General features: G+C 41.8%; 1 long non-coding RNA gene across 1 annotated transcript; it reads left to right on the forward strand.

Annotated features, from left to right (window-relative positions):
• Positions 1-3,032: 3,032 nt before the first annotated feature.
• On the forward strand, positions 3,033-6,404 carry LOC126398781 (uncharacterized). Its single transcript, XR_007570811.1, has 3 exons — positions 3,033-3,678; positions 4,619-4,740; positions 6,280-6,404. It is a non-coding gene; the product is annotated as an uncharacterized LOC126398781 (long non-coding RNA).
• Positions 6,405-8,225: the final 1,821 nt, after the last annotated feature.

The following is an 8,225-nucleotide window of genomic DNA, read 5'->3' on the forward strand; positions in this document are numbered from 1 at the left end:
GGGAACTAGATATTTTAAATGGTTTGGCTCGCAAAAACGGAATTAAAATAAAACAAAATAAAATGAAATAATATCCTGTGCCCAATAATTCGGTACAGGGTCGTGCCGAACCGAAAGTCGCGTACTGAACGGTTTGACACAAATACATGTACCGTTACGGCCCTAAGTACGGGTGTGATTGCACGACAAAACGCTGTAGTGTGGACACAAGGCATAATTGTAGCAATAGTTGGCCATTTTTAACTGAAAACTTATTAGTGTGGATGTAACCTTAGGGGCGTCCACTGATCTCCCAAGATGCATGTTACCTAATACCAGGTGTAAACAGGCTCTTAAATAAACAAGAGAAGTAACTGTTGCGGTTGCACAATGCCTTGGAAATTGGCCTCAGCTGCACCGTGCACACTCGGTTGTTGTAACTGGGATCTTGGAATGTAGTGGAAAAATATCAGGTACATAGGTGCGCTCAAGCCCGGGGGCAGCAGAGGGAGAAATGCCAATATAGAGTTGTCTTTCAAAGTGTACTGTTGCACGCTGACAGGAGGGTGTCACATCGTTTCCCTGCTTATCACATGGGAAAACATCCCCTCTGACCCCTGCTGAACTTGCAGACACGCAGAAAGGCTGAGCCAAGTGGAACACAAAACAGGACAAAATACAGGACACAGTTGGTCATACTGAGCATTCCCATGTAAACCACATGTGTCGAGCCCGAACCACATTTTCTAACATCCAGTAAACACTGTCAACAAATTCTAAAATAGTCAGATCATCTAACAGACACAAACACTGACCTCATGTGCACCAGGACGACCATCTGTCTCTAACAGGACATTCTGCAGAGCATTTAATGGAGCTCTATAGTAACCTGCACTAAATTAATTGCCACACACACTCCGTATCACAATCATCGGTGAGGTCTTCTCGTCCTGCTGTCACCCCTCCCCCAAGAACTGATCTCCTTTGTTCCTCCATGAGGATCATCCATCCCTCTTGGGTGATATTTGCCAGTGAGCGACCACCACGCAGTCATAACTGGTCTTCTCCTAGCATTAAAATAAAACCCCCTTTCTTTCTCTCCCTTTGTTTCCTCCTGCTGTTTTTCTCTCTTTCCTAAATCCTGTCATGATCTCCCCGTGATTAATGGTGATGGACTTTTCCCTGTCTGGACTTGCTTGGCTCTTGCACACACATGCACACACAAACAAACAAAAACACAACCTCAGAATCAAACATTTAATCAGTTAACAGTTTGTTAAGATCTCCTAATGAAAGACAACATTCATTCATAAGTCTAAATACTCACAGAAACAACAAAGCATGGAGGTGGCACTGATCATCATGTGTGCAGGTCTGCATGTTTTGCTCTCATGCGAGGGGCTCCGCAGTCCTAATAAACAAAGTCAGAGACCAAAGCCACAAGTTTTCACTGTACATGGACTCATGCACACACAAACACATAAACACACAGATGTACACGTCAAAGCCAGAACATGCATTCATAAACACATATGTAACACAGATGAGAAAGAGGCCTTAAAGAGCAGGACGGGGAAATTATTCACTGTCACATAAGCATAACACACACAAACCCATGTGTGCATGCTGTCACACACATGATGAGGACAATGAGACATATGGATGCAATACTTACTTTAAAAGAGACACACGATGCAACATTAAAGTCATTAGAGGTAATTTTTCCACATTTGACCAGACTGATTAAAGCCAGGCAGCGTCTGGTCTGTAAAGTGGTCAGTGGTTACATAACTTTAGCATTGTTGCTGCACATTCCTGCTCATGTGAGAGTTGCTTCTTTTGATTTTGGAAACATTTGGTAAATATACTAATGATAAATTAGAATCTTCTGTGTCAGATTTACATTTGATTGGCGCTGACTTCACCTGATTAGATCATTCTTCATGGTAGATTAGCTCCTCTTTGTCTCGCCAGCCAACACACCATCACCACTATTACTTAACGTGTGGAGAAAACAGGGGACGGACAGACAGAGGGAGGGAGGGAACGATGGAGAAAGGGAGTAATGAAGCTATGTATGTGCTTTCCCTGGTGGTTTTAATGGTGAGTGCAGGCCATAATTCACTCCAACGCACACGCACACTGGCACAAATGAATGCACGCTCATATGCGCACGCACGCACACACACACACACACGCACGCGCGCGCGCGCACACACACACACACACACACACACACACACACACACACACACACACACACACACACACACACAAGCCCAAAGCAATACTTCTGACTCTTTGTGTCTTTGTGTGTGTCCTACTCTCCATTTAGGCCAGTGCAGAGAAGATATATGGATGTGTGAAACACAATGACCTTGACTCTGTGTGTGTGTGTGTGTGTGTGTGTGTGTGTGTGTGTGTGATGGGGGTGGGTGAGGGTCTACACTGAATGTGCACCAATACACCATCTCTGAATCGTTTTAATGGTGTTACCAGCTCATCAGTTTTCAAAATAAACCAACAATAACATCCAAACATTAAATTGTGTTAATGTGTTATGTTGTTTAAGTGTTACTGTTTTTTAAAGTAACTTGTCATAACAATGTCTGAGGGCGAGGTTAAATACACAATGAAACATTCAGTGAAGCTTAACTTGCTTTATTTCCAAGAAAAAAAGGTGTGCATGGCCGGATTAACCTGTTTGAGATCCCTGGGGCAAAGTTTGTCATTAGGCACCTGTCGTGGCCAAGTTCTTATTTTGACACAGAGACCTCCTTTATCTCAGGGCCATACGATTACATAATCATGCAAGACCGGGCCTTAATTTGTGCTGGATTCTGCTGGAACATGATCCAGGACCTCCCAGATCAGGACTGGCACCTATTTGGCCCAACAATTTCCTTCAGCAATAATTTGCTATAATAATTTGTCCTGTCATTCTTTTATTTCCTATTGAATTTCCTTGTAAATCACTTGTCTTGGTTGCATTTTAAACTTGATTTTTATGTTTTTTTCCCCTTTTTTTTTTAGAGAGAGACATCAGTCATTTAGGCGGCACAGTGATGCTTGAAGCATGCTTTTGAACACCGCGATTTGAATTAGGATAACTTCAACAACAAGAATGAAAATGGTAAAAGACATTTTAAAAAAAGACATTTCAAATTTGCTGAAGTTCTTAAAAGAGTAGGTCAGTCTTGCCCAGAAAAGTCCCATCATCGTGGGAATGATATGTGTATGTAACATTATCCTGTAGATATCGGCGTACTGTGTTTGCTAGACTTCACTGTCACAAGAACAATATTCTTTATATGTGTGCTGCACATAGGGTTGTTTTTTTTATGTTATTCTTGTGTTGTCTGTGGACTCCAGGGCTGTTTCCGATTGACTCACCTTGTGTGTACGTTAAATGTCTTTAGCAAATTGCTAGTGGTGGATTCAAACAAGACACTACAGTTGACAGAAATGTGGCAGCTTTCACTGGGGTCATTTAGTTTTTCTAAAATTAAAAATGAGATCATTTGGAAGAACATTGCCAAAATATCAAGATAACAACCAGTCCTCATATTATGCGTCTAACACAGGGGTTGGCGACTCTGTGTAGGCTTGCAGAAAGTCATGAAGCTCTCGAGGATCTTCCTAAGGAGGACACCATTTCTGGCACTGCAGTCGATGGAGGCTAACCAACGAGGAAGAGAAGTAAGGTGTTAAATGTCCGCCACACAAACGCTCACTGAAACAACATGGGTTAGTTATTAATCCAGAGTAATGAACTCTGAAAGATAACACATTCCCATGTTGGTCAGCTGATGTTCACATGACACGTTTCTCATTGTCTTCATCTTCAGCTGTTCCATGAAGTGACTTTTCACCATAAAGAGGCAGCGTGGTAGAGTACTGTATGTTGCGCTATATGACCCAGCGCACACACATGTAATAAAGTCACATGCATCCACATGCTACGATGCGAGGTAATGCTCTCAACCCAGAGGGTGGTGGGGGATGGGAACACGATGGGGGTTAGTGGGCTTATATGGCAACAGGATTGAGAGCAAGCCGAGCACGATGCCCCCTCACATGGGGAAATAACACAGCCTAGGTGTGTGTGTGTGTGTGTGTGAGATGAACTCTACATCTACTGGCTTTATATAAAGGAGGTGGAGATGAAGGTTTGACAGGCAGCTTTTCTGTTTCCTGCATGATTATTCCACATCATCTCCCTCCCTGCACTCAGCCCAGCATCATCCTCTCTCCTTCTCTGTGTGGGGCTGTTATTGAGGAAAAGTGTGGTTGACAGTGGAGATATAAGAGAGAGGAAAAAAACACGAGAATAATATAGGGAAAAGGTGTGAAAGTGAATGAAGGGAAGGTGAGAAAAAAAGAGCAGGAGGGGGGAGCAGACACAGAGGAAATGACTGCGAGGGAAAAGAGATTGTAATCAGATTTTATCGTGTCGTGTAGTACTACTCGCTTTCATTTTGCATTTGGTTATATTACTGAATAAATCAGCAGATACAATAAAACAAAATAGGTTTATTATATCAAGATTACATCACACGCTCCCCTCACAAGTCCAAAACAAATCAATGTGACAAATGAAAAGCATCAATCAACACAATGATTTCCCCTCTTCTAACAGTTCACTCTGCTCTGCTGGTGCGTGAGGTTATCCAGTTCAATCCCATCAATGGTCAAAGCCCCCCCATCGACTGAGACGGAAAGGATGAAATCATTTGGAATCCATGGCGATGCTTCACCAAGGTAGATAACAAGAAAGAGCGGCAACATCCACCAGCCTCTACTGCTGCTTTTTTTGTTTTTGAATTCTAAACATCCCATCCTCTTTTCCTTTTCCATCCACTCCGAGTTTCATTCACACTTATTTTCTCCAAACACCTCAGTGGAGTGAAAGGATTTTTTCCCTTCATCTTCATATATCAGTGTGAAAAAGAGAGTGGGAAACTACAGATAGATCAGTGAGTGATTCAACAAAACAAGATAAAGAAAGGATTAAATAGGAGGAGAGTGGAGTATTGTATTACAACGGAGATGTCATCCACTTACACAGGCGTGAAAAATCATCTCTGTATGTGATGTTATATCCCATAATGAGACATGAAAGAACACCTGCACTTAAATTACTCTTTCCTTTACGAAACTACTGTATGAAAGTAAAACTGACTGTGGAAACACATGTCCATCATTCTGAGACTTTCACCTGCTGAGGGGGAAAAAACAGTTTCATTTATATTCTCACAGCGCTCTACTGGGGTGCAGTTTACTGCAACATGTGGCTATTTAAAATAATTTTGAATAAATGCCAGACAGTTTTAAGTTCTTCTTGGAGAACATCAACAAAGGAATCACGTTTAGTAGCTGCAGTATATTAACATTGTTAATTCTTATTTCTGTCCATTTTATACCTGTGATAATTCTCTGTTCACCATGTAACAGCTGAAACAAGAGAACAGCAGGTGAAATGATAAAAAATAATCTATTTGCAGCAATAAATTTCATATTTAAGAATTATTTTATGGCTCTGAAAACACCCGGCTGCTTATTAGTTTTGAATTATCTTTTTTTCCCCCCTGCAACGTAAAGACCAAAAGAGATCAATTTAAAGTCTTAAACAAAATCCCATTATCTCCTGAGGTTACTTTTTGATTATACAGCATGTTTAATCGTACAGTATATTTTTAAATCAAGGTTTTTTTAATCTAATTGCTTTAACACTCAACTCACCAGAGCTTATGTTTTCAAAAGACAAATGCAAAAGTATGTCAGATTTTGAGCGTGAAAGTTACACTTTACCTTGGAAATAGTGGTTTCCCCAAGTCCACTACCTGCTACTAACCCATCAGCTTTTAGCCACGTCTTATGGTCTCCATTAGGCTGTACCCAACATGGATTTGGCTGTTCAATATGAATATGAGACTGTTGGTTCCATTCCGCAGATTGTTCAGGGTGACAGCCACTTTCTGGTAACATGGGAAACAAGTCAAGTTAGCCCTCTGAGCTTACAATGCTAATGACAACATGTTTTGCTGACATTAGATATCAAAAGCCAGAGACTGTACCATATTAAGTTGCTGTGAACTGTAAATCCACCACTTCTAAGCAGAAAGCATAAGATAACTTTATCTCAGAGCCTGACCGAGCAAAGCCTTTTGTCCTCCAGGCAAATGCCTCTGTTTTAAGGGCCATGGTTGTGCGTCTGCCTCCCTTGTTGGTGCAATGTATCCTGCACTGTTTCCCCTTGTCAGCCACCATTTGCTTTTTTTTTTTTTTTTTTTGGTGAAGCCCTTCTGTGAGTGAAATCACTCTGATTGGCAGTTCAGCTCAGCGCACAAGAAGAGAAATGAGGAAAGTAAACAAAGACCCGAAGTCAAGAGGGAGTGAGACCACAACAAACTTCTTACATAAGGTAAAATAATTTTTCTTTAGCCATTGAGCTCTTAAGCAGAAGTGGTTCATGACAGTTTATGTTATTGTCCACTGACACACGTTAAATATTGTTCTTTCAACATTGGATTGTGTTGTTAATGTGCTAACCGGCTAACTAGCATCAAGATTATCTTCCGGTTTTCCTTTTTTGAATGATGAATACAGACAACCACCATCTGCTGGTGGGCAGTGTTATTTCCTCTCATGCAGACGAACGTGCTAGTTGAACGTCGGCTTTAATCTTTGCAGTGTGTTCATGTGGAGTTATTTTTGGCCAAGACAGCGATGTAAAGCAATACAGCTGGGGGTCTGAAGTTGATTCCGTGTGTCTGGGACTTCATGCTGAATCAACCTGGATCTGGGTCTGCAGCTGTCTGTACTTGGGAGCAGCATGAAAATGTGGAGTGCTCACTCTGCTGCTAAATCTGGGGACCAAAACGTCCCCAGAAATTCTCTGCACACTGACTGACATTAGAAAAATGACTGCTCAACCTGAAGTCTTAGTCAGCTGAGGGGTGTCTGTCTGATGATTTGAGTCTTCTGCTTTCAGGGACCCGCTCAGTAGGCTCAGGAGTATGCTCAGTTGTCTTGACGATGGCTCAGTTGTCAGTGTGTGTTCTTTATTCAAGTCAAAAATGTGTTTGTTATGTTAAATATATTTTTTTATTGGAGCTCTGTTATGTAATGTTTAGTTCACTAGAATAGTTTTGACTTTCTATAACATTAAACCACGACAACAAAAATGGAACCCACAAGAGCACATAATTAACATAGCAAAAAGTATACAAGTCCATAAAACAACCTCACAAACAATCAAAGGAAAGAAAAGAAAGAAGACTTTTGTATGGACAGCGACAGAAGCAGTAAAGGCAGACCAAATGTTCCTCAAATCATCATCAGACGATTGTAAACGTCAGAGAATCACAGAGGTTAGTGAAGATGAAAGAAAAGGAGGATGACGCCACAGACCAAGGTGATGCTTCTGTCCTTGTTAGAACTGTACCAGTCTTGAGTATTTTGTTCTTTGGAGTGACTGAAGGGCTCTGATGACGCAGGGCAGACAGACGTAGGAGACGAGGCTCAGTTGCAGTACATATTTGACTAAAGCATGTCTAATTCTGTAGATATTATCATTATAAAATATTCCAGTTTGAACATTTTTCCACCTCTGACTCTCTCTGTCACCTCTGCTAACCCGACCATTTCTTCTCACTTCCTCTCTATTTTCGTCATTCCATTGCACCTCACCTCACTTTTCACGCTGATACTGTGCATCACATCCTCACACGTTGGTACTTGTGATGCGCCCATATGGATGCACATACTGTGAATCTCAAAAGGAGACGGATGAGAGGGAAATGAAAGGCCTGTGATTAAGTAGGTATAAATTAACCTGTAGAGATAGTTCCCACATTACAGCAAGTGCAGTGTGTAAATCCATGATGATGGTGATTGTTTTTGTTTTGTCTGTTTGTACATGTTGGTGTGTGTGTGTGTGTGTGTGTGTGTGTGAGTGAATGTGTAATTACAAAAGGTCTGTGCAATGTGAAGCAATCTGTCGCTCCACCACAGGCTGTGAGTCTGAGCTATAATCTGCTGTGATGACGCTGATCACAGCCTGTGAATGGAGGTGCTGCGGGACAATGCTCAACCGCTCTGTGCCGGTGTGCCATTACAGAGATGACATCATTCCACTGCAGCACTTAGCGCGCGCATGCACACACACACACACTCTATCACAGCAACACACACACACATTGAAGTATCATTTACGACTGCTCAGTTCTCAGGTCCCCCCACCC

Source organism: Epinephelus moara, chromosome 12 (assembly GCF_006386435.1).
Source record: "Epinephelus moara isolate mb chromosome 12, YSFRI_EMoa_1.0, whole genome shotgun sequence".
Lineage (NCBI taxonomy): Eukaryota > Metazoa > Chordata > Actinopteri > Perciformes > Serranidae > Epinephelus > Epinephelus moara.